This window comes from Hemicordylus capensis, chromosome 10, assembly GCF_027244095.1.
Source record: "Hemicordylus capensis ecotype Gifberg chromosome 10, rHemCap1.1.pri, whole genome shotgun sequence".
NCBI classification, from domain to species: Eukaryota; Metazoa; Chordata; class Lepidosauria; order Squamata; family Cordylidae; genus Hemicordylus; species Hemicordylus capensis.
The window spans coordinates 4,982,980-5,010,029 of record NC_069666.1 but is presented as its reverse complement, the minus strand read 5'-3'; the positions used below and the strand labels follow the sequence as shown (position 1 = coordinate 5,010,029).

Below are 27,050 nucleotides of genomic sequence, written 5' to 3'. Positions count from 1 at the left end.
GTTGTGGAATACATGGTTTCGGCTCCCTTCTCTTCCCCAGTGATCTCACAAGAGATGCAGATATCGCCACATTCTGAGCATTCCATAGGTTTGCATATGGACATATTATATCTGCTATTTGAGTAGGAAATATGTGGACATACTTGGTGGGGGGGGGACCAAATGCGATTCTTTTTTGGTGACGGAGGGAAAAACCTGGGGAATTTTGAGTGGAGAAGAGTGGAAGGGAAATCAAATGAATCTGCAGAAAGGCTGGGCAGAGTGGAAACTAGAGAGAGCTGTCTGTCCCCAAATCTCTTTGCCAACAAAAGGTTGTTAGGAACATAGGAAGCTGCCTACTGAGTCAGACCATAGGTCCACCTAGCTCAGTATTGTCTACATTGATTGGCAGCAGCTCTCCAGCATTTCAAGATCTGTAGCCCTACCTGCTGGAGATACCAGGGGAGGTAACCAGGGACCTTCTGCATGAAAACATGCAGTTACTTTTCCAGTGAGCTATGGCCCCAGCCCCTAAGGGGAATATCTCACAGCGCTCACACAAAGTCTCCTATTCAAATGCAAACCAAGTTGGACCCTGCTTAGCAAAGGAGGCAATTTGTGCTGGGTACCACAAGCCCAGCTCAGCCATTTCCCACTGCTCCGAGTCTATATCAACCTAACTTCCAGTAATGGAGGAGTTTGGAGCAGAGCTTGCTCTGAAGGTCTCCTCTAGTTGATCTGGCTCAAGGCTGTTTAAAGCTCTATAGTCAGGGTGATCAGCTTGAGGCTCACCAGCTGCTGTTGATTTAAACTCCCATCACCCCCTGCCATAATTTGTTGTCCCACAACAGCTGAAATGCCTTAGGTTGCCCTCAGTGTTCCCTGTAACAGGAACCCCTGCATGTTGTTGACTACAACTCCCATCATCCACAGCAGATGGGGATTATCTGAGTTGTAGTCCGCAACATCTGGGGACCATTGTGGACCACCCCTGCTTTAATACCACACCTTGTGTCACATCTGGAAAGAGAATGGAAGCCAGCCCAGCAGTTATTTAGCACGGGTGTAACATGCGCTGCCATCTGTTCATTCCTGCTGGTGTTCAAGCTGCCATATTTTGAACTAATTGACATTTCCAGACAGTCTTCAAGGGCTGCTCCAGATACAACATATTGCAAGAGTCCAGTCTTCTGGTTATCAAGGTATGGCTTGCAAAGATCACCATTCTTTGGGTCACTCTAAATCGGTAAAGGGCACTCCTGGTTATGGTAGCCACTTGAGATTCCAGGAAAAACACCAAGTCCAGAATTTACTCCAGATTACATGCTTGATTTTTCAGAGGGAGACTAATTCCACCCAGCAGAAGAGAGCCATTAATTCCCAGATCAATCTGCTCTCCAACTATTCACATCTCTGTTGTGTCTGGATTAAGACATCACAAACTCCAGACACCTGTTTCCACCACCCCACTTGGCTCAGCTGAAAATGAGTCCCAAACATGCATCGTATCATATACATTCCTTTTCTTGATTCATAGTTGGGCCTGAACTTTACTTGGCTTCAAGGCTTGATCCTGACAAAACTTGCTCCGGCACGATGAGTTAAACTGCCCAGGGAAGGCACTTTGCCCTCGCTCCCAACCCCAACTTCCGTTCCCAGGTTACATGAGAAAAGAGTGACCCTCGTTAATACCGCTCTAACGGGCTGCTTATTGTTTTTACTTGTTTTATTTCCTTGCACTTGGAAATAGAAGCAATAAATTTCCAGGGAAATGAAACTCGCTTATCAGATTTCCCAAGCATCAAGTTTCATATTAGGAAAGTAAAGAAATCACTAACTGGATGCAATATCACTGTAAACCAATATAAGGCGGTGGGGAGGCTGGATCGGCGATTAAGAATCTGTGGATGGCCCCCTCCCCTCTTGTGTGAGCTTCCAGTTTCAGACAGGGTGGGGGGAAGCTTTGCTCTTTAAGAGCATTCGCTTTATCCCCTCCAGTTTTAGCTTCCCAAAGCAAAAGCAATTAATACATCTCCCCACATAATTTCCAGGTTGTTATATTTTGATATGCTGGCAAGGAACTGATTTATCAAAAGCAGGAGAAATCCTCAATTAACACTCTTCATTCCTATCATCCAGATTTAGCTTCTAATGGAAAATAACCTTAATTTTATACCAATCTTAGCTGCCTCTTTCTCTCTAACAGCCACCCTTCTGTAGGGCTTCCAGAGAGTCAGGATCGGGGCTTCTGGAGCACAGCTTTAGATAGCCACCTTCTGCCATTCATAACCGTGGCATAAACAGGGGTTAACGCCATTGACGATGCTGTATAATGACTTTGAATCTTATCACCTGAGTCCAGCCCACAGAGAAATCTGGCAGTGTGTGCAGAACATTCTCCCTCTGCATGCCTCAGTTTGAAATAATTTTGAGTCGAGAAATAAAGAATGCAATCTGGAGTAAAGTCCAATCAAGGTGTTTTGTTGTTGTTGTTCGTAAAAATGTTCTGATTTGTAATTTTATAAAGATATCACCTCTTGGATTTATTTGATGAATATTTATGATGAATATTTAGCAATATATAAAAATATCATATTTACAATGATATCTAGTTTTAACCTGCTTTTAATTGGTTTTCTGATTTTAATAATTAGGTATTTTTTCTTTTAGTGTACACTGCCTTGAGCCACTTTAGGAAGGGCGGTATATAAATTGAATATTATTACTATTATTATTGCTACACAGTCAGACAGGTGTTATTGACTGGTTTGTTTTATCCAGACATCGAGTCCTTCCCAAAGATCTGGGATGGCTGAATTTTATTATCAATGTTGTTGCTATTATTATAGATATCGTCGCAGAATATAGGCTGTTCCCAGTAAAGTTGCTTTTTATAACTGGCTGATGGTGATTTCTGTGGCCCCTATGGTGTTGAGGTGCTCTTCAAGGTCTTTTGGAACTGCACCCAGGGCGCCAATTACCACTGGGATTATTTTGGTCTTCTTCTGCCACAGCCTTTCAATTTCAATTTGCAGATCTTTGGAATATTATTATTATTATTATTATTATTATTATTATTATTATTATTATTACCACCACTACTTTTCAACAGTGGTATGTTGAAAAATGGACCTTATGTTGAACATATGTGATGTTGAAAAATGGCCCTTTATAGCCCTGAATGCTTGTTTTCCTAACTCATTGGGGTAAGAAGAAATGGTGAATTATAGGATACTTCAGGGCTGTACAGGAGAAGGGCTTGTGATTCATTAGAGATTTCCGGCTTGCCTTACTGAGCGGGGTGTTTGATATTTTAAAATGCAATTTTACAAAGAAATGTTTGTGATTTACTTATGGGTAGCCAAATTGCCTATAGTGAGCATTTTGCTTGAGGGACTGACATTCTAACTGGGAAGAGGTGCTTGTGCAAAACAGCCACAGCTGTTTTGTCAGGACAGTCTTAAATGCATCATCAAAGTTTCTGCCAGATTTCTGTGAAAACACACGTTCAGTGCATCCCGAGCATGCCTTAATCTTTGAGTGCTCGCTCTCTCTCTTACACACACACAGAGCACAGTGCTTTTCTCTTTCTTTCAAGAGCTCTAAATTAGCCAAAGAAAGCATTGCTAACTAACTAAGCTATCAAAACAACACTTAAGAAGAACTCCTTTTCTCATTGGGTGCCACCAGGAGGCACTGTAGTCTGCTTTTTTTGCCTTTTAAAAAAAATGCAGGCACACACAAACACCCACAAGCCCCCCAGCCGGCCTGATGAAGTGTCTATTCAATGCCAGAGTGGCTGTGGTGTCATTCCCTATTTAATGGCTGTCAGTGAGAGGGAAAGACAACGCGGTGGGTAATTAAAACCAAATTGCCAGCCGGAGATGACGGCACAAGAATGATATTGTCATTAATACTGATTTAACATGCACCTGGGTAAGGTGAGAGAGCAATCTGAGGGAAGAACTGAGGCATCCAGGTTGCCTAATTTCAAGATGTGGCATTCCTAGCTAAAGCATGTGTTTTTTTTAAATGCACAGAATAAAACCATACTACGGCAAGAGAGATAACCCTGAAACAAATGTGTTATGCACCTCATTGGGGTGTGTGTGTGTGTGTGTGTGTGTGTGTGTGTGTATTTTCCAGTTCTGCATCTTTCACCAAAGCAAGATTTGTCTCTGTGTTTCCCCTGAAGTTCAGAAAGAGAGACAGGGGAAGAAGAAAAAAAGGTTTTCATGTGGCCTTTGCTCACATCTTGCTTTTAATATGTCCACCGCTCCTTCGGCTTTGACAACACAAACTGTCAGGAAAAGATCTTTATTAGACAATAATAAAAAGCTATAGAAGATCTCACCAGTCTAGGAATATCTATATCTATACCCACACACATATACATACTCTGTTCATCTTTCTACCAGGGAAATTTTCCCACCTGGTATTGAGTAGAGATTGGAGGTGTAACTCGTTTTTTAGATTCTATTGCAGAGCTCGTGAGGCTGTAGATGAAACAAAGGAGGAGGTTTGGTTAATGAGCGGATGTTACTGAACTGAGTGCACAACATTGCAATGTGGGGAAAAATGAATTTCAATATTAAAAATAGAGAGGCAAGATCTTGTCTTTAATGTTGGCGAGGAGCTGGTTTCTTCTTTCTCAATGATTAGAGAGAGGAAAGGGACCAAAAAAGGGGGGGAGGAGAAAAAAGCAACATCCCTAATTATAAACCCAAATGGATCATTTTTTCCAGCAGCTCTTTTAAGCAGGAAATACGGCTTTACATGTTCAATCTATTATTGAAGCCACAGTGGTGATTGATAAATTGCAGGGGGCCCCCAATCTTTTTCCTTGATTATTTATTATTATTATTATTATTATTATTATTATTATTATTATTATTATTATTATTATTAATTATTTTGCTATGGCTTCCCCCCCGCCCCCCTTTTTTGTTTAACCTTAACTGAAATATGTGCCTTTCAGAGAAGGGTTATCATGCTGCCAAGGACCTGAAGAAATTAATCACCGGAGACCATTGGAAGATTTACAGTCACTTTTATATAGAAACCAAATTCAAAGAGTAGATCTGAGAGAGGGAGAGAGGGAGGAGAGATCAAAAGGAAGAGTGAGAGAGAGAGAGAAAATGAGGGAACGTGTGTTTGTGCAACAGAGAGGAAGAGAAGAGAAGAGATGATGATGGATGGAAGAAAAGATCATGGAATGTCTCTGTGTGTGTGTGTGTGTGTGTGTGTGTGTGTGTATGTATGTGTGTATGTGTGTGTGTGTGTATGCATGTCACAGACACAAATCTTTTCTTTAACAGCAACAGGTGGGGATGTGACCTTTGTTGACAATTCTGCTGCAATTTGTATGAGGTATTGAAAAAATAGAACGGATATTTCTAACTTTTGGGACCAGGAGGAATACATTTATAGAACAGTCTGATCTCTGGTTCTGTGCTAGAGTGTCCTCCTCCTGGTTGTCCAAGTGGCTTTTCAAACACAAGGACAGGTGATTCAACAGATTCTTTTAATAAGTGTAGATGACTGAGAGGACTTCTGGCTTATCTCTCCTGGCATGCCAGGGATCACAGAATGTTTAATACAGCTTGTGATTCACGAAGTCAAACACAGCTCACCACCCCTGCGTTGTTGCCTGACTGGGGCATTGCCCTCCCAGACGTCTACTGTTCCAGGCAGGCCATAAAAGCACGAGGTCATTCACACAATCAAAAAATGTGTCCTACCCAGGTTTGGATGCTGTGTGTGCTCCCAATTTTTGGTTGTGTGGAAGCAAGTTAGGAGGAAAACCTGGGTAGAAGTGATTGTGTGGAAGCAAGCTAGGAGGAAAACGGACCTGGGGAGGCCAGTGGGAGTGGAGGGGAGCAACCACCAGTGGCATTTTTAAAATATTACATTACTCCCCTCCCACCTGCTCTACTTTTAGGGAAGTCACCCTGCCTCCCGTACCAGTATTGTTCCGAGCTGGCTCGGTTCGAACCAGGCGTGGTTCGGTTCAAACTCAGACCAGCCGAGGCTTGTCTGGTTCGAGCCCAAACCCTTTGAGCTGAGCCGGCTCGATGTCGAGCCTGGCTTGAACCGAGCCAGCTCACACACCCCTACAGCCTTCTTTTATAACTGCTTCCCTCATAAACACAAAGTAATCTTATATAGATTTAACTAAGAGTTTATTCAGAAAGAACTCCATTTTCTCCTTCTCCTTCTCTTCCCTTTTCCTTTCTGACTCCACCCCCCACACTCTCTACAGGATCCCCACCGGGAAAAACTTCTCAACAACAAAACGTAACAGATTACTGGATAGAATACAACACCTTGAGCTCGTCCACACTACCACACTACCTCTTTCCTCAGAGCTGGGGTGCAGTGCCTTCCTGACTCCCCACACACAATTGTGGCAGAATCCCTGCTCACCGCACTGTGCTTGCCAATGAGCAGCACTGCAGCAAGCAGCATGACGGCAGCAGGGAGGCCTCCGTAAGGATGCCCAGCCTCCAAAAAGCCCACAATGCACTGCACTCCCATAATCCCTGGCTATTGGCCACTGTGGTTGAGGATTATGGGAGTTGTGGTCCAAAAACAGCTGGGGTGGCCAAGGTTGAGCAGGCCTGCCTTAATGTGTGGTGAGGATCATGCAAAAGAAGGTACTATCTAAGGTAACCCACACCTAACTTTATATCTTGCCCAGAAATATATTGGCAGCAAGTGTGACCAATTAAGAACCGGCATACACCTCACCTTCCTCCATGAAAAGACCAGCCCTGATCCTCCATCTTGACCTCCTCTCCACCCCCTTTCAGAGAATGAGAAGACCTCCAATGTTGGCCGGTACTGTCTATCATATGATTAGAGCATCCCTTATTACCACTTGGACACCAATATCTTACTTCTCTTGACCTTGCCATCAGATCAGCCCGAATGCGCTTTTGTTGTGTTTTGTTCCGGGCTGGGAGTAGGGGATAGCAGCAGCTAGCGACATAACTAGAAAATCCATTTTGGTTTCTATTATATTTTTCTAGCTTTACAAAACAGATTGCCTTCTGGGAGCATGAAAGGATACTTAGTATTGAAAGGCAGCAAACTAGGACAGGTTCTCAGATGGCGCCCGAGGTATTTGGGGTCTCCTGTGGCATCAGGATACTGCCTAGGAAGCTGGCCTAAAGGGGCGAGTTTAGATTTACTGGAGGTAGAGAATCTCATTTATGAAATCTCTTAACATCAGGTAATTTCACCCCCCACCCGATATTGTGGAAGAATTACAGGGGTTCGTGAGCATTTTGAGAGAGCTTATCGAGAGCCAGTTTGAGATAATGTATCCCCATTTGGATTAATATAAATGTGTGTTATTTGCAGAGGAGACTATTGGGTTTGGGATAAAAATAAAAATAAATAAAACCCTCTGCAAATTTTAACATGTTTACTGAATGGATTGTGGAATTTATTGTGCAATTTGTTCCCCAGCTCTTCTTGTCTTTTTGACTTTGTTTTGTAACTGCCCTCCTGCTTTCCCCCAGTCTAATCTATTGTTTTTAAGTGAGGGACTTTTGAGGGACTTTTAAGTGAGGGTCTTTTAAGGTGAGGGTCTATAATATATAAAATACCATCTTTGCTAGAGACGATCCCTATTTTTTGTTTCCTGTCCCTGCGGGGTTCACAAGCAGTTACAATAAGTGAATAAAATGTAGAGTTGGTGGTGAAGAGTCTTCAGCAAGAGAGTGATCCTTGATATGAGAGAAGGGATGTTATGTCTCCATCTAAATCTATGAAATCAGGGGCGGCCCATTCATGAGGCAAGGTAAGATGATCGCCTCAGGCGCAAATGCAAGGATGGGCATAGGGGTGGCATACTAGCTCTCTGCCACAAGGGGGAACACCCCATGGGCTTCTATTGGAATTGCACTGGCAGTCAGTATGGAGAGAATCAAGCCAGGAATCAAAGTCAAGGAGGAGAAACTAGGAGGTCAACCTATTAAACAAGTCAAGACCTGGAACACATCAAGAACCATTATTATTGTGCGCCGGCAGAACTCTAGAGACGATTTTGATCTGCCTGTTCTAGATGGGGTTACACTTCCCCAAAAGGAACAGGTTCACAGTCTGGGAGTACTTCTGGATTCACACCTCTCCCTGGTTTCTCAAGTTGAGGCATTGGCCAGGGGTGCTTTCTATCAGCTCCGGCTGATACGCCAGCTGCGCCCGTTTCTAGAGATCAACGACCTCAAAACAGTGGTACATTTGTTGGTAACCTCCAGACTTGACTTCTGTAATGCGCTCTACGTGAGGCTGCCTTTGTACGTAGTCCAGAAACTTCAGTTGGTTCAGAACGCAGCAGCCAGGTTGGTCTCTGGGTTATCTCGGAGAGACCATGTTACTCCTTTACTGATGGAGTTACACTGGCTGCCAATAGATTTCCGGACAAAATACAAAATGCTAAATGGATTAGGCCCTGGGTATTTAAGAGAACGTCTTCTTCATTACCAGCCCCACCGCCCATTGAGGTCATCTGAAGAGGTCTGTCTCCAGTTACCGCCAACTTGTTTGGTGGCTACATAGAGATAGGCCTTCTTGGTCGCTGCCCTGAGATTGTGAAATGCGCTCCCTGCTGAGATACAATCCTCCCCATCTCTGACAATTTTCAAAAAACACCTTTTAACCCATCTTTTCGCCAAAGCTTTCTCAGCATCCTAATATCTTGGGGTTTTAATTTCTGGTTATTTTTAAATTGTTAAATTGTTTTTAAGTTTTTGTATATGTTTTTAACTGGTTTTATGTTATTGTAAACCACCCAGAGATGAAAGTTTGGGGCAGTATACAAATTTGATAAACAAACAAACCAACAAACCAACAAACCAGGCAAGACTATTATTACCCAGGCAGAGTCCCAATCTGAGTAGGGAGATTTTATTGTCCCCCTTGTTGAGGACAGCCAATGGCCACCCCAAGGGGGCAGGGCCAATCTGAAGGAGGGGAAAGCTCCAAGGAGGGGAAACCTCCTTTCCACAGGTTGGTGCTCCTCTGGTATGGAAGAGGAGAAAGCCCCTGATAAATTTTTTCTAGCCTTGTAGAATCACGTTTGGCTTCTCCTGAAAATTCTCAAGCCTTTCAGCCCAAGAGGAAACCTGACATTGAATTCAAGTCTTGGTGCCAACCTGAAGCCATGGAGCAGCTGTGTCTGGCATGTGCTCTTAAGCGACAGCAGCTCCTGACACCGTCTTGTCTTCATCTGATCAACAGGGCAAGCAGACTCTTGCTTCTCAAGTCACTAGATCCTGAACTGGAGAATATATCTTCCATGTCAGGATTCAAGCATAGCTACTTAGAACCCCAGTCTGGCTCTTAGAGTCGACCATGACCACACTGGTTGACCACTGTACAGACAGACAGAATTTGATCTTCGTAAAATTATCTCATCTTGGTCTGGGATTTTCATTCTCAACTCACCCATAATATGGATGGCTACCCACCTCCTTCTTCCTAGGGAAAGAAACCGCTACATATTCCCAGTATCCCACCTATACTGATTGATTAAGTGCCGTCAAGTCCATGTCGACGCTTAGCAACCACATAGATAGTTTCTCTCCAGGATGATCTGTCTTCAGCTTGGCCTTTAAGGTCTCTCAGTGGTGCATTCATTGCTGTCGTAATCAAATCCATCCACCTTGCTGCTGGTCGTCCTCTTCTTCTCTTTCCTTCCACTTTTCCCAGCATGATGGACTTCTCAGGGGAGCTGGGTCTTCACATAATGTGTCCAAAGTATGACAGTTTGAGTCTGGCCATTTGTGCCTCGAGTGATAATTCTGGATTGATTTGTTCTAGGATCCATTGGTTTGTTTTCCTGGCTGTCCACGGTATCCTCAAAAGTCTTCATCAGCACCAAAGTTCAAAAGCATCACTGCTTTTTCTATCTTGCTTCTTCAAAGTCCAGCTTTTGCATTCATAGAGTGTCAGGGTGAAAAACATTGTCTGAACAATTCTAATCTCTGTAGGTATAGACAGGTCACAGCATCTAAATATCCTTTCCAGGGCCTTCATTGCAACCCTACCAAGTACTAGTCTGTGGTGTATTACTTGACTACTGGATCTTTTACTGTTGATAATAAAAGGTAAAGTGTGCCATCAAGTTCATTTTGACTCCTGGCACCCACAGAGCCCTGTGGTTTTCTTTTGGTAGAATACAGGAGGGGTTTACCATGGCCTCCTCCCATGCAGTATGAATGATGCCTTTCAGCATCTTCCTATATCGCTGCTGCCTGATATAGTACCAGCGGGGATTCGAACCGGCAACCTTCTGCTTGTTACTCAAGCATTTGCCCGCTGTGCCATTAGGTTGATCCTAAAAGGCAGAAGCTATCCACCGCTTCAGTGTCTTCATATTGCCTTATCTCATTCTGCAGTACACACACCATGTGCCTTTTGGTGCCCCAGCTGCATCCAATGAAAGTAATTATCACCCCAGACACTGTAAGGTATTAAGAGTAGGGGCAGACCTCCTGAGCAAGAGGCGGATGGAATCCAGGAAGAACTAAGCCTGCTGACGATCTTTTAGCAGAACGAGAGAACATTAAAGTAGCAATAAGAGTCTATGGGGAATATTTGCAAGTGTGGTAGATAGGGTAGAAATAAAGCCTGAAGGAACTACCACTGGGGAAATTCATCAGAAGGTAGTCAAGAATCATGGCAATGCTAACTCAAGGAACTGACTGAAAATTGCTGACAATCTCTAAAAATGCAGAGCCCAGTGGCAAATTTGAAATCCATGGACCATGATCCACATTGATCCATAAATGGAGGACCAACACATGTTATTGGCCTATATATCATAGTATCTTGTTATCCCAACTCCCAAACATCCTCTTTCATTTGTGCTTTTCAGAAAGCATTGTTTCCTTAAGACTTGCAGATAAAGAAAGCAGTTGGTAGACTGTATCTTTTCTATACCACGAAATTGGCAGTGATGGTGTTTTAGAGAGGGCGACATGACCGTTGGCAAGTCCAGTACCTGGGGAAATGTCTGGAACCAAGATCATGTGCTCTAGGTTGTGGAATTCCACTTTCCAGTTCCCGAGCCATCTGCCCAGAATTTTACTGACTTTCTCTATCCAACTTCAAATCTTGGTTCCAGTTGGATGAAGAATGTTGGGTGAAAGTTGGTAGAATGTTGGGTGGATAGCTTGGGAACCAGAATTGAGTGCGTGGATGGGTCTGCATGACACATCCTGAATTGTCCCCTTTGCTAAGCAGGGTTCACCCTGGTTTGCATTTGAGTGGGAGACTACATGTGAACACTAGGAGATATTCCTCTTAGGGGACGGGGCCATAGCTCAGTTGAAGAGCACCTGCATGCTTGCAAGCAGAAGGTCCCAGGTTCCCTCCTTGGCATTTTCAAGATGGGAGTGAGACTCCTTGCAACCTTGGAGAAGCCGCTGCCTGCCTGTGTAGACAATACTGAGCTAGCTGGACCAATGGCCTGACTCGGTAGGAGGCAGCTTCCTGTGTTTCCTTTTTCCTTGGTTTCCGCCCTAGATAGCAGAAGGCACTTAGGACCGCCTGAGGTGATTAGGTGCAAAGAAGGGTAATTGATCTGCAATCCAAGTCACTCCTGAAAGCTTTGATCAACTGGAGAGAGAGAGAGAGAGAGAGAGAGAGAGAGAGAGAGGCACTCCCTAGGATGTTAAGTTGCTCAGACGGAAAAAGCAAAGCAATGGTGCATTTCTCAAACAGGTTAGAAAAGCTGCACAAGCAAACATTAAAAAAGAAAGAGGGGCAGAGGGAGGAAGAGAAAGCTTTTAGCTGCAAAGATGGCCGGGCATCATCAAGGCTGTTATTCTGGCTTCTGCAAACCCAGTTCTCACGGCAGGAAGGGAAAGAGGCAGGCCATGTTAAGAACACAAGCACTGCCTTGCCGGCCCAGAGGCTGGATACTTCAGGGAAGGTCACAAGTGAGGGCTCCCTCTTTCTCTCTCTCTCTCAGGATTTTTTCAGCCTCCTGCCTGTCCATTCAAAAAGGAAGCTCAAGGCAGCTGACATAACACATTCCACCTGATAATAAAAAAACAACGCAATGCCCACAGCGGCAGAAAAACAGATGAAGCAAACGTCTGATATTCAGGGGTATACGACCCCTAAACATGGGTCCCCCCGCCCCACTATTTGGTTCGGCCAAACTGCGGACCGGTCCGGTGGTTCAAGGAGCTGCCAGGGCCATCAGCAAGTGGCACCTTCAAAAGTAAAGCCCCAGGTCCTTACACGGGACTGCCGCTCCTCATAAGAACAGCCCTGCTGGATCAGGCCCAAGAATGCCCATCTGGTCCAGCATCCTATTTTGCACAGTGGCCTGTGGTGGGTTGCTGGGTTGCTGGGGGAAGCACCGCTGCACCAGGCTTTACTTCGAAAGGCGTCGCTCTCCTGGCACCACCTTGAACCACCACACCAGTCCGTGATTCATCCGAATTGGGCCGAACCAGGTTGCTGGACAGTGAATTCAGACGACGGCCCGAACCGCGGTCCGTGCACACCCCTACTCCTTATACCCATAGAGCCTGATAGACCTGACCAAGAATACTGTTTTCTTAAAAATGGACCTCTCCATAGTTTTCTTTAATCTAGTGCAAAGTGACATGTGGGTACTGGGAAGGTCGGCCCTTTCATGAGGCAAGCTGAAGCAATGACCTTAGGCGGCAGATTTTGTGGGCCACAGAGTGGCAAGATGCCCCTGCTGTGGCAGTCACACTTTGGGACCGGTCTGACCCTTGCAAAAGTTGTAAGGAGTGCCTCTCCTTCCATAGGAGCATAGGAAGCTGCCATATACAGAGTCAGACCCTTGGTCCATCTAGCTCAGTATTGTCTACACAGACTGGCAGTAGCTTCTCCAGGGTTGCAGGCAGGAATCTCTCTCAGCCCTCCCTGGAGATGCTGATAGGGAGGGAACCTGGGATCTGGAGATGCCAGGGAGGGATCCTGGAACCTTCTGCTCTTTCCCAGAGCAGCTCCATCACCTGAGGGGAATATCTTGCAGTGCTCACACATGTTGTTTCCCATTCAGATGCAACCAGGGTGGATCGTGCTTAGCAAAGGGGACCATTCATGCTTGCTACCACAAGATCATCTCTCCTCCTTAGCATTGGAAGGAGCTCAGATTCCACCAAGATTTGAACTCGGATTGCTGGATTCAGAGTCCAGAGTGCTAACCATTACACCATAGAACCACTCTTTGCAAAGCTTGCAAGAAGCGCAAAGAGAGGAGAGGAGAAGAGGATGCTGGAAACTTTCTTTTCTCTCTGCCTCTGTGCCACTTTCAAAGCTTAAAAGTGTTTTTCAAGGGTTACAGTGGTGTGGTGCAAGGCAGCATTTTGAGCTTTGCTGCAGGCACCACAATACCATAGGTCACCCCCTAGCTACTGGACAGACAACAATTCGAACTGTGACCCAATTCGAATTTTATATCTTTGTGCTTGTTCCCATCCCACTCTTGCTTGTCAGTGAAGGCTAAGCCAAAGAACATAACAGAGGAAGTTGGGTGTAGGTTTCACCCAATGAAGCTCAGTGGCAATAAGTTCAAAACTGATAAGAAGGAAGTATTTCTTCATATCGGGCATAATTTAAAGGATGCTGCAAGGTATGATGGTGGTGACCATCAGTTTCAATGGTTTTAGAAGTCAGAGACCTATTCATCGGAGAAGATCTATAGGAACATAAGAACATAGGGAGCTGCCTTCTACCTGCTTTCTACCAAGTCAGACCATTGGTCCATCTAGCTCAGTATTTTCTACCTAGACTGGCAGTGGCTTCTCCAAGGTTGCAGGCAGGAGTCTCTCTGTCATCTGGTCTCTCATATGGAGATGAATGTCTCTCATCTGGAGATGCCAGGGAGGAAACCTGGAACCTTCTAAATGCAAGCAGGCAGGTGCTCTTCCCAGAGTGGCCCCATAACGGGAATATCTTACCGTGAGTGCTCACACATGTTGTCTCCCATTCAAATGCAAAACAGGGCAGACCCTGCTCAGCAAAGAGGACAATTCATTCCTGCTACCACAAGACCAGCTTTCCTCCAGCTCTCCTCCTATCAGTAGTTGTTCGCTGTGGTAAATAATTGCCACCAAGTCCAGAGGCCGCATCCTTCCAACCTCCCCGATGCGTCTGGCTGGGCGGTCTTGGAAAGTGAATCCTGGACCAGATGCCTCTTTGGTCTAACCCAGAAAGGCAGGTCTGACCCACCCGACCATTTCCACAAAGTCTTTGGCCCTCCTCCGTAGTCCCCTGACTTGGTTATAACTATGCCCAGGCACATGTAAATAAAATAACTCAATATTCTTCTTCAGTGTATCCTTCTATCACCCTTTCTTCTGCTCTGCTTTCTTCTGCCGTCTCCTTTGTGTTGATATTTTGATTGTGAGCTCCTTTGGGGCAGAGACCCAGTCTGCTTCTATGTAAAGCATAAGAAAACAAACAAAAAATAGGAAATGCTGTTGTGGTAGCAGATTCTTATGTATACATTCTCTCTCTCTCTCTCTCTCTCTCTCTCTCTCTCTCTCTCTCTCTCTCTCTCTCTTCCCTGTTTAGATCACTGAGAAAGGAGTATAGATTTCTTTCAAAGAGATACTGTCAGTTCTGGCAGGCCTAAAATTAGACCAACCAGGTAGGGATTTTGCAACGTCCCCTGGGTCCACCTGTCAGCCTGTTGGAAACAAGACTTGTACATTTCAATAGTCTGCCAGCACACGGTGTTCATGCGAATGATGCAGACAGGATGAGTGGAGAGGAGTCCCACATGGCACACATTTCAGGCTCTTGCTTTTGTTATTCTAGGTTCACATTTATTTTCTTCTTCTTAAAGGACGACTGCAGCTCACAGGAGCGCAGGAAAAGTCACTACCTATAAACCCACACATGGTTGGGCTGCTGAAATCCTACAAGTTCAAGTTTAACTTGATTATATCCAACCTTTCTCGCATGCTGGATTTCAAAGCGGCATACGATGGGACTCGTAGGTGAGCTGGTCTTGTGGTAGCAAGTATGACTTGTCCCCTTAGCTAAGCAGGGTCTGCCCTGGTTGCATATATGAATGGGAGACTTGATGTGTGGGCACTGCAAGATATTCCCTCAGGGGATAGAGCCGCTCTGGGAAGAGCATCTAGGTTCCATGTTCCTTCGCTGGCTTCTCCAAGATAGGGCTGAGAGAGATTCCTGTCTGCAACCTTGGAGAAGCTGCTGCCAGTTTGTGAAGAAAATACTGAGCTCGATAGACCAATGGTTGTGAGCCTTTTGGGGTCAGGGGAACATCTCATTTATTCATTTATTTATTTGTCTATGTAAACCACTCTGAGAACTTTTGTGGAAAAGCAGAATATAAATATTCACAGTTGTTGTTGCCTTGCCTGTATATTTCCCAGCCCTTCTAGTCTAAGACCCTCTAAGGTAGAGAATTGAAGAGAGGTTGGTTACGTGTCTACCACTGAGCAATGGCCTTGAAGTAGTTTAGTTCGCATGCATTTTCCCCAAGAACCATGGAAGCAGTCCTTCTGCCAGAAAACCAGGAAACTTCTGGAGAATCCACAGTCCCCTCTCTTTAAAAATCCCAGCATGCCATGGGAGTGGGAAACCTGTTTATATTGGTGATGCTCAAAAGGACACAGAAGAGAGATAAATGAAACAGTAAGGGGAAAGAAAGGTCTTTCAGGTTACCAGGTCGTTTATGCACTCTCAGTTCATATGGAAATGATGAACAGGAAGTAAGAGAGGACTCTTTAGTACCCCTCACCAATAGCCCAGTGTGCCATCTACAATGGTACATTACATAGGAACATAGGAAGCTGCCATATACTGAGTCAGACCATTGGTCTATCTAGCTCAGTGTTGTCTTCACAGGCAGGCAGCGGTTGCAGGCAGGAATTTCTCTCAGCCCTATCTTGGAGTTGCTGCCAGGGAGGGAACTTGGAACCTAGATGCTCTTCCCAGAGTGGCTCCATCCCCTGAGTAGGGGAATCTCTTCCAGGGCTCACACATCAAGTCTCCCATTCATATGCAACCAGGGTGGACCCTGCTTAGCTAAGGGGACCAGTCATGCTTGCGACCACAAGACCAGCTCTCCACTCCTCATTACACTGAGCTTCTGTGAGGAAAAAGCTCAGAATCTTCTACAGCAGACAAATTGGGAATGGAAAAGTTTCCCTGAAGGTAGGAAGTTTGATGGTCATTGTTCCAGGGAAACTATTTCAGAATCTCACAGTTACCATCTCCCTTAAACACCTTCAGGATTCCTGACTGGTCCTCCTTGCTTCAGGTTTTCTTCCTATGAAAAACGTGCACAGTTAGACCACCAGAGGTGTTACATGAATACGTAAATAACGTTGGTGCCGTTCTTTGAAGATGAAAGGTGTTATATGACTGCCTGAACGTTATCCCAGATTCAGAGCTCTGAAATGTTTGATGTGATTATGTGCGCACATAATATCTAATGGTAATTCAATATGCAAATTTGAAATGTTATTTACATTTCTTCCAGGCAAGCTTAATTTCCAGTTATCAGAGAGGGAGGGAGAGAGAAAAAATCTTTTGCACAAATAAGGTATCGCTTATTCCAAAGGTCCCTTAAGGCTACTTGGGACCATAATCTCCCGAGAGGTTTTTTTTAAGCTGTCCATAAGACGACAGGCGGGTCTAGTTGGTGGCATTATTATGGATTACTAATGAAACAATAACGACACGTAATACGTCCATCAAAAAGTAGACCTCTAGAAGCAGAATTGGTATTTTCATGCTTTAAAAAAGAATGACACCACACATTCCAAAGAGACTCCATCTTCACTCGTGCACAATTTGCAAATTTATTCACAAGCCACTGAGAATCTAATTCTCTTCAAGCCCCTTTCACTTCTTAATCAATTTCTGTTAGAATTAAAAGGTTTTTGAATAGTTACCATACGGAACTGTCACAAGCTTATTTTTGCGGGTTATGATGACCGCGTCGGAACGAAGTTTGCCAATTTGAGCTCTCTAAATCAAATTGGAGGCCCAGTTCTGCAGAGTACAAAGGTTTAGTCTCGGTTTCAGTGATACCTTTTCAGTTGCGGGCAATAACTGGATTCCACCCCCACCCCACCCCCACCAATCTGACAATCTCTGCCTCTATTCAAACCGGAGCACTCCTGATTGTAAAAGGAGTCTTCAACTCGGGTTCTTCTGGGAAGAAGATATAAAATAACTTTAAAACATATGAGGAATCCTGCCAGATCTGAACGAAGTGGATGGGGTTATAGCTCAGTGGTAGAACATCTGCTTTGCATGCAGAAGGTCCCCGGTTCAATCCCTGACTGCTCTAGGTAGGGCTGGAAAAGACTCTTGCATTAAACCTTGGAGGAGCTGGCTGCTGCCAGTCAGTGTAGAAAAAACTACTGAGCTAGATGGATCAATGGTCTTAACTTTGTGTCAGCTCACCCCTCACACACAAACACACACACAGTCACACACACACACACAAGGAGGCTATTCCCGCAATTGCCCAAAAGCGGGCTTAGAGAGCCCCGCCCACTTTGGGGCGATCGTGTGCTGCAACGTGTGCAGCTAGCCTCATTAAATCCCCCGCCCCTTAAATGAGGTTAACGGAGCAATCGCGTCATTAACCTTGTCTTTTTGCTCGTGTGTCACATGAGTAGACCCCTGACCGGGAAGCTGCAAGCAGCCTCCCAAGCTTGGGAGTTTCTCCAGGTTGCCCTGTGGGCTCGTTTGTCCCACGCCCCCCCCCCCCGATTCCCACAGCCCCCACCGGCTCGTCTGTGGGGAGAGTGGGCGAAGCCAGATCTCCCCACAGAACTCTGTCAGGTGCTTCACACGTGTTGCGTGAAGCGCCTCAAGATCTGACTAATTTCTTGTTTGGACCCACTTGGATATGCACATTTAGACATTATGAAAGCACCTGCAGAGTAAACAAAGTGTAGCCAGCAAGGTCTCAGAGGGCCTTTGTTTCCAGCTTTTGCACCAGCTACAAACTCTTTAGAACACTTCACAACAGACCATTAAATAAGCAGATAACAATAAAAATCAATGGTGTATGCAGCCATGCTAGCTAGGGATAAGCAAGAATTTGTATTCCCTTCTGTCTTCAGCCTCTCTTTATGCTGCAAGCCAAACTTCATTGTGGATTCAAAACTTATATCATAATGTTATATCATTGTAGGATACCATTATATCATGCCACAGGTACCATGAATATTGCAGTCCCCAACTTTTTGTGAAAACAGAGGCATTTGCCATCATGGTTTCTGCCTGTATTTAAACAGTAGTGACAAACCCAGATTCAGTCCTGCCACTTATATAGGCAGAATGCACTACTTTTAACATTAGAAGTAACTTTAGAATGACTTTACTTTAGAATATGCTAAGGGAAAGGTTGATTTTTTTAAAAAAAGGTATTTTTAGATGAAATTCTGAATAAGATGCTTCCCACTGATCTGCAGATAACAGATTTTGCATGGACAGTCCTGCCATTTAGCGGAATGCACTACCTTTTACACCATAACATGCTCAGGGATAGGTGGGAACTTTTTTAAATGGCACTTTTAGAAGAAATTCTGAAGAAGATGCTACCCACTGACCTGCATGTACCACATTTTGCATGGACTCTCCCCTCTTCCTCCCTCACCTCCACTCATGCGCCAGACCCAGCAAAGGGTGTGTGTGTGTGGGATAAACACAGTGAAGAAACTCTTCAGCAGGCACGGGTAGTGGGCGGGGGAGATAAATGCACTGGTGGTGGTGGTGTGAATCAGCAAATCTTCTCATCGCTGTCCACAGCCCTTGTAGCTATGTGCAGCCTTCCTGCTCCTGCTGCCGCAGCCATATTTCTTCCCCCCCGTCCCCCACAGTGGCGGCATTCCTCCCCACTTGCTGGGGATGACTCCTGCTGACCCCACAGCATTTCTTCCTCCCATCTCACCACCTGGACCTGCCCAAGTGGTGGCATTTCCTTCCCACTTGTTGGGGCTGGAAGAAACCAGTCCCAGCATGGGCAGAGTTGGGGACATGACAGGAAAGGAATGAGGAGTAATGACACCACTTGGGCAGGGGTGGGTGCAGGGATGGGGAGAAGAAACAAGGTGGGGTTGGACATTCCTGGAAGGACGTTCCTGCTGGGCAGGCATGGAATCTGGGAGACAGGGTCTGGGGGGGCATTTGGGCTCCGCCAGAGACAGTGGGGGCTGGACCTCCTCCTGGAAGTCCATTTATCCCAAACTTTAAAACTAAAAATGAAAAGCCTGACTAAACAGGTATGTTTTTAATTCCTTCTTTAAAACATTCAGAGAAGGGGTGGCCTCTAATTTCATGAGGAAGCGCATTCCAGAGTCCTGGGTCAACTCTAGAAAAGGCCCGGTTTTGAGTCGCCACCAACTGAACTGGTGGCAACCCCAACTGGAACTTCCCCAGACAATCTGGAGAGGTGATGGGGTTGACGAGGCAGAAGGCCTTCTCTTAAATACCTCGGACCCAAGCCGTTAAGGGCTTTATAGGTCATGACCAGCACTTTATATTTCGCCTGGAAATGTATTGGCAGCCAGTGCAGCACCTCTGCAAGCCAGCATTCTGTTTCCCACAGTGGCCTACCAGATGCCTCTGGGAAGCCCACAAGAGGATCAAGACATCACAAGCTCTCTCTTGCTGTTGCTTCCCAGCAACTGGGATTCAGTGAGTTCCTCCTCTGAGCACGGACTCTTTCTTGTGTCCCAAGCAGTTCTAACAGCATGTGTTTAGTTTGTACTAGTTTGGTTTTGCTTGCCCATACATATAGTAAACAGTATCGGTCTAGCTCTAAAGGACCTGACTTTGTTTTTAGTCATTTTCCCTCTTCACTTTCCCCCCTCAGGAAAGGTGGCGATATGTTCAAGAAACTCCCATTATCACCACTGAACAGGAAGGGGAGGGAATTTGTTCACTGGCGTTCAGTTAGCTCTAAGCTCCAGCATCTAGAAACTGCTTGATATAAAGAACTGACTAAAGAGTTACAAGAAATGTGTGCAGACATCAAACTAGGGATCCCAATTTGAGAGTTCAGTTCCTGACCAATTGCATCGGTTTGACTCGCCTTCCACTCAAGGGAGGTCTGAAATGTCAGCGTCTTCTGTCATCTCGCTTGTCATCCCACATCACACAAAAGAGACACGGAAGTCTTCAACCTGTCCTGCTGTTTATTGTCACAAAACCCCATAAACACTCTCCATAAATGGTATCAGCCCAATTAAAGCACTCTTTACTAACCCTGATCATTTTCAGACAGAAAGTATTGATTTATCCACCTATGGGCAGTGCATAGAAACATCTCTTAATGAGAATGATAGCAACCCCTGAACTTTGCTCTTTAACCCTGTAATATACTCTCTCAATTTTCTGTTAAGTGGTCTAGTGGCACATCAGCAGAGATGGAAAGATGTGCCGATTCTTTAATGTCGACCCTGGCATACTCAAAAGGAATCTCAAATCTTCATTTTAATGGGAGGTGAATGGAGAGGTCGCTTTTATGCAGGGCTCTCAGCTTGTTTGACAAGACTTCTCTTAATAAGTGAACTATTGTTGGGGTACATTGTCCATCAAATGCCACAGCCACTTAACCACAAACACTACTCAGCTCAAAACAAATTGGTATGGAATGCCCAGGTTCTAGAACATTTAGCCTGTGCATCCTACCCTAAAGGTCTGTTACAGAAACTGGGACACTCGCCATTCTATTTTGGTTGAGGGTAGGAAGGTTGAAAACCAAAACCAACCTCTGCTTCCAAACAAAGTGAGTTCATTCTACCCAGAAACAAGAGAGCTTTTGCATTGTTCAGAAGCATCCATTTAAATGGAACCTATTCTAGCGCTCCGGAACCACTCCCACTTAAATTAACATGGCTTTGGAATGAGAGGGCTGTGCGATATAAACATTAGGAGGCTGGTAAAGGTGATTTGGAAGACATTTCACCAGGCAGGTTGGGAAGCGTTGTGGAGTAGCAGTGCACTGATCCCATGGATAAATGCACATAAGTGAAGCCCAACTAATGGCTTTTAATTGTCATGCCTTTTGGTTTTATTGCTGTAAATGCAGCCATTTGCAGGACTAATGACAAAGCCTGAGTCCATTGCATCAATTGCACCACTGAGCGGTTGGATCTGGTATTTTGTCGGGTTTCCATGTACACCATCTACATGCCTTGCATTTGACAAAATTAAACAGCATCATTGTGATGCCATATGCTGTATCTCGGAGAGCTTTCTGAGGACAAAGAGCAGAAAATGCAAGTTGAAAGCGCTCATGCAAAATGTGTCAATCATTCCAAGCAATAATGTAGCAAACAGCCAGGAGATTCAGATGGCAGCATCTGAAAATGGAAGGGCAATGTTGAAATGAAGAGGATGGATGTTTTGGAAGGACATGGAACAGGATGCACAAAATAATATCGGGATGTTCTTTGCTTCTTTGGCTTTGCTTGGTACCAGTGTTGTGAGACTGAATTGGGAAATAGGAGACCAGATTAAAGTAAACGTTAAGGCAAAGATCTGGTCTGTGGTATTGTTTGAAGAAACTGCTTGGAAAAAATGTCTTCAAACAGTACTTCACCAAATCTCACAATGGTCTTTAGGTTTTGTCATCAGTACCCATCCAATGCTAGATCTTCTCACAAGAATGATCGAGTATTCAATTCCCTGGTGGCACAGTGGTAAAACTGCCGCCCTGTAACCAGAAGGTTACAAGTTCGATTCTGACCAGGGGCTCAAGGTTGACTCAGCCTTCCATCCTTCCGAGGTCGGTAAAATGAGTACCCAGAATGTTGGGGGCAATATGCTAAATCATTGTAAACCGCTTAGAGAGCTCCGGCTATAGAGCGGTATATAAATGTAAGTGCTATTGCTATTCCGATTCCAGCACATCCACACAAAAACTTGTTAGAGACCAGACTAAAATGCATTTCTGGTGGTGGTGGGGACTCTCCTAGTTAGAGCTGTGGCCAACATTTGCAATTTGGATCAAATATTGTCATTGTGAAGATTCAAAATCTTTCTTGGAAAATCCTGGTCATCAGGCTTTGAATCGACCATGCTTCTGGTCAACTAATGTAGGCCAAACAGATCCGGGCCAGAAGGTCTCTCTGTTTTCAGTCTAACAAATTTCATGCATCCTCATGATAACATTATTCTTGGACCAAACTTCCTTCTGTAATCTTGTCAAATACCATTCTTTCTCATTTTGGGGGGATAGAGATGGGGGGGGGGAATCCATTTATATTTAAATATGCAGTGCATCTTAGTATGTAAAATATGTGCAAGCACCACATAGAGATTCACAATTTATTTATTGTTAGATTTATATGCTGCCCTTTATAAAATTATCCCAAATGTCTTTGTGGCATTCCAAAGGAAACTGAGCCTTTTGAAATTTCTCAGCAAAATTTCTCAGGAGCAGAGGTGATCAGCATCTCCCTTCCATGATGAGTCTTGATCATGAACATACAGCTGTACTAGTTTCAACACTTGTAAGGAAAAGAACTGCGGGGGAGGGAAATGCCCCAAATGTTTGAATCTGGTTCAAACTTTATTTTATTTTATTTTATTGTAATTGTTTTATGATTGTTTTTAAAATTTCTGTGTAAGCCGTCCTGATGGATGTATAGTCCATGGGAATAATATCCAGCCTTGCTGTGTAAGAAGAGGATGAACAGAAAGGAAGAGTGCCTTGGCTAGCACAAAAAAGCCAGACGAACAGCACATAGTATCTCAAATGGAGCCATTGCATGCAGCCAGTTAGAGTAAGGAAGTCTTTGAAAATATAAAGGCACTGGTTTAGAGATTTTCTTTCTTTTTTTTTTCTTTCAGTAGGAGGTTTTCAGTAATGGAGGTTGCAAAGGCCTGTCTCTTGCATATCATATGATCTTCCAGCTTCCCTTTGCATCCATTATTATCATCTTCCTTACATTACCCCCTTTGCCCTTTTTCCTATTTGGTGGAAGCCATTGTTACAAAGAAGGGGGCGGGAGCAAGGGAGGATTTGTATAGCGAGGCAAAAATGAGGCTGAAATGAGAAAAATAATGGGGATCTAGGGAAGGAGCATGTTGGGGGAGTGACATTTGCCAAGCGAACTCATTCCATCATCTCATTTGGGGGATGCTCTGCATAAGAATGCCAGCTAAAGAGGTCTATCACCCAAATGGCAGGCAATATCGGGTGGCATCCCTGTTAACACCGCCTGAAATAGGGAATTGGGGTTGCTAATCGACGTGTCACGTAATAGAGTGCAAAATTAGGTCGGCAGCATACGGAGGCACAAAATGGTGCCAATCGGTTTGGAATGAGGAGGCACCAAGCTGCGATGGATTGGGGAACTCTGTGGATTTCCATAAGGTGGCGATGGCAGGGCGGTCTTCACAACCTGGACCTCAGAGACCAACCATGCAAGTTCCTAACACAATGGTCTTCATTCTAAGGACCAGGGGCCAGTGGGGGCCCCGTCAACCCTAAGCGTGGCTCCCCAACCATTTATTTATTTATTTATTTATTTATTATATTTATGAATCGCCTCATCCGAAGCCTCTGGGCAGTGTATAACAGGTTTTAAAAGACACAAAAACACAAACCATTTAAAACACAGTGCTCAAAACAATATAAGAACAATTCAAAACCATTTAAAACCAATTAAAATACTTTTTAAAAACCACAATTTAAAAACCTTGGATGCCCAAGCCAAACAAGTAAGTTTTCAGGGCTCTCTTAAAGGCCGACAGCGAGCCTAAATGGCGGATATCTGACGGGAGTGCATTCCATAGGCCAGGAGCACCTACAGAGAAGGCCCGGTTCCAAGTTGCCACCAGATGTAATGGTGGTCAGGGGCATAGCCACCATTGTGTGAACGGGTTCAAAGAACCTGGGCCACCAATGGTAGGGGCTACTGAAGCCCCCAGGGGGGCATGGCTTGGGCTCCAGAAAAGCCCAGAACAAACCCCCTCCCACCTATGCCCGGGCTACTAAGAGCCCTGAGCAAATGCCCCACAGAGCTCAAGACAGGGCTCTGTCTCTCTTCAAGGGTCCTCCCAGCACTGTGAAAAGTGTGAGAACCCAGGGTAATCCAGAAGTTCCCTGTCAAGGCAATGGGACGGGTCACTCTGGAATTTACGTATCTCTGTGGGTCAGCTATGTTCAAGGCTGAATCCCTTCCTCTTCCATCCCCTCCAGCCTGCAGATCTGAGACATATTTATTCAAGTCGATAGAAAAACTCTCAATGATTGCAACTGCCGGGGCCGTGCTCTGAACATGTTAACAGCACAGCAAAACTGGACAGCTATAATGTATATATTTCTCTACACAGCAACATGATAAGGCAGGAAAACAGGACCTTTTACAAGGGCATGGAGTTATTCCTTGGCTTAGTTTGTTGCCTCTTTAACCCTCCTGTCGGCTTCAGCGGCTGCACCCGTGACTTACCTATCAAAAACCAGGGATTGCTCTGAGCTGGCGGTGTGCATACATGTATACTAGGAAGCCTAGAAATAGGCAGTGGAGACAATAATTTCCCCGCCGCTTGTCCCACACCATGTGGTATTCACAGGTATACTGTCTATGAATCTGGAGGTTCCATTTAGGTAGCAAGACAATTCCCGCCCCCCTCCTTTTCAGGCAGTGTTTTCTCTACAGTGAGGGAGAGAAAGAGAAATAAAAGCTGTCAGGCAGCAAGTGCTGCCTGAAATGGAGAGGGGAAAGCTCGCTTGGGGCTTTCCAGAGCCCGGGTATGGTGGGGGAGAATTCTCTCGGGGCTCTCCCAGAGCCTGAGCCACACACCCCTATGACCTTCGGTGGCCTTTTTCATTGGCGGCCTGGGTTCTTTGAACCCAGTTGCACAATGGTGGCTCCGCCCCTGCTAAGGTCGTACATGGTAAGCCCCGACCACACAGTGCTTTACCAATCGGAGGTAACAGAACAGAAGCCCTGTGGTGATTGGGCAGTTGGGATTCCATATGCAGATAGGGAAGAGGAGCAGGGAGGCAGCGAGTGAGAGGCAGGGAGGGGGCAAGTGAGTGAGCCAGTGGCGGGGAGGGGGCGAGCGAGTGAGCGAGTGGTGGGACAGGGGCGAGTGAGTAGTGAGAGGCAGGGAAAGGGTGAGCGAGTGAGAATGGTGGGGAGGGGGCAAGCGAGTGGCAGGGAGGAGCGAGTGAGCAAGTGAGCAGCGGGGAAAGGGTGAGTGAGAGAGCAAGCAGAGAGTGAGCGAGCGATCGGCAGGGAGGTGGCGAGTAAGAATGGGTGACTGACACGAAGTAATAAAGCAGGAGCTGTGGCAGGGGGTGAGGAGAGTAACCAAGTCCTAGCGCACAGTTGATCTGTGCAGGTGCAGCTGGTTTCTTTAAAAGCACTTACAGTTCCAAACTGCTCTCCCGAGCAAACCTGCCATCCCCAGCACTCAAACGCTGCCACCCTGCTCCAGCGGCATTTCGCTCCAGCCCCAGAGTGGGAGAGAGAGGGAAACAGGAACTCCCCCTACACAAACACAGCCCCAGCTGCACTTCACCCTGGCCAAAAACCACCCCGACTTAGAAGATTTAAAACCTAACCTGCAGCCACACCTTTTGCTCAAAGGAATCTGATCAATACTTCTGCAGGGCAATTCTCTACATGTTTATTCAGAAATAAATCTCACTGAGCTCCATGGGGCTTCTTCCTAAGTCAGTGTGCTGAGGATTGCAGCCATAAATTATTCTGAATATGTTTGCAAGATGTATGGGTGCATCACAGGGCCCTTTTAAGGATTCGAGAGGCCCAGGGGCAGAATGTTAATGTGAGCTCCCTCACTCTCCTATCTCTCTGACATACTGTGCAACTCTTGCACATGGTGGAAAGGAACATTCGTGCCGTTGTGCAAGTGCAGAAATGGCACACTTGGAGCGACATTTAATGGCTGCACTGTTGCACAACTCCATTTGCACCCTTTTTGTGCTTGCACAACAGTGCTCTTGTACAATTGTGCAAACGGGACATTCTACTGCGTGTGTAATATGATCATATCAAATACTAAACCGTAGTTTGGATTGGGGCCCCCTCAGTGTGTGGGGCCTGGGGGAATTTCCTCTATACCCCAGAAAAGGTTCTGGGAGAAACCTCTCTCTCTCTCTCTAGGCCTCAGTTGGTGAAATGTTCACTTTGATGCTGAGTTTTAAAATATAGAGGAACCCTATAAAATGAAAAAGGGAGAATACTGACTCCAGTTTTTCACAATACAACATTCATCCTCTTTCTTGTTCTCTTTTTTTTTTTCTCTCAGCACCCTCCTCCCACCCTCCAGGGCCAGTTAACTGGAAGGTTTCTTCATTCATCATAAGAATGCAGGAACACAGTCTGAACACAAAATCTACACTGGAGGAGAGAATACTGTAAAGAAGAAAGAATCCATTGTGGTTTATTGGCAGAAGGATACAATAAGCTTTTAGGGGACTCATAGGAGATTAAAACTATCTCGAAAATGAGTGTGTGTCTGTATCTTTCTTGCCCCAATCCAGCTAAGATTTGCATGCATAAGCATATTTCCACACATGAAACAATTAGCAGGTCAAGAACTGTGGCCATAGACTGGATATGCATCTAAGGCTCCATTCTAAACATCTAAGTCCTATTAAACTTAGTGGGATTTACTTCTGAGTAAACAAGCCTTAAGCTTGCTCTGTAAAATGTGTATTGGAAGATGCATCACAGTTTGGATGCTGTTCACCCATGCTGTATTGCTTTCAGTTTTCATTGCTTTGTGGTGAATACACACACACACACACATACATATCTCTATCAAAACATAAACCTTTCAGATTTAATTGTGAAGTTCTCCTCCTGGCTCTCAAAGGGTTAAAGTACCCTTACTCAGAGCTCAATTTATCCTGGTGCTAAATGCAATGACAAATAACCATTATTCTTTCCAAGTGCACAGATAATCGGGACAGCTTAAACATTTTCGCTGGTATAAGTGAAACCATTAATCCTCTTGGATTTCACGATAAGTAGTGACTGCAAAATAATGACTGTGTCATTGCAAGCAAGGAGAAAATGTTAACAATTAAAACA

General features: G+C 45.1%; 1 long non-coding RNA gene and 1 other non-coding gene across 2 annotated transcripts; one reads left to right on the top strand and one right to left on the bottom strand.

Moving 5' to 3' along the window:
• Positions 1 to 916: 916 nt before the first annotated feature.
• LOC128334768 (uncharacterized) lies at positions 917 to 26,464 on the top strand. Its single transcript, XR_008311391.1, has 2 exons — positions 917 to 1,181; positions 26,263 to 26,464. It is a non-coding gene; the product is annotated as an uncharacterized LOC128334768 (long non-coding RNA).
• On the bottom strand, positions 13,125 to 13,196 carry TRNAQ-CUG (transfer RNA glutamine (anticodon CUG)). Its single transcript has one exon. It is a non-coding gene; the product is annotated as a tRNA-Gln (tRNA).
• Positions 26,465 to 27,050: the final 586 nt, after the last annotated feature.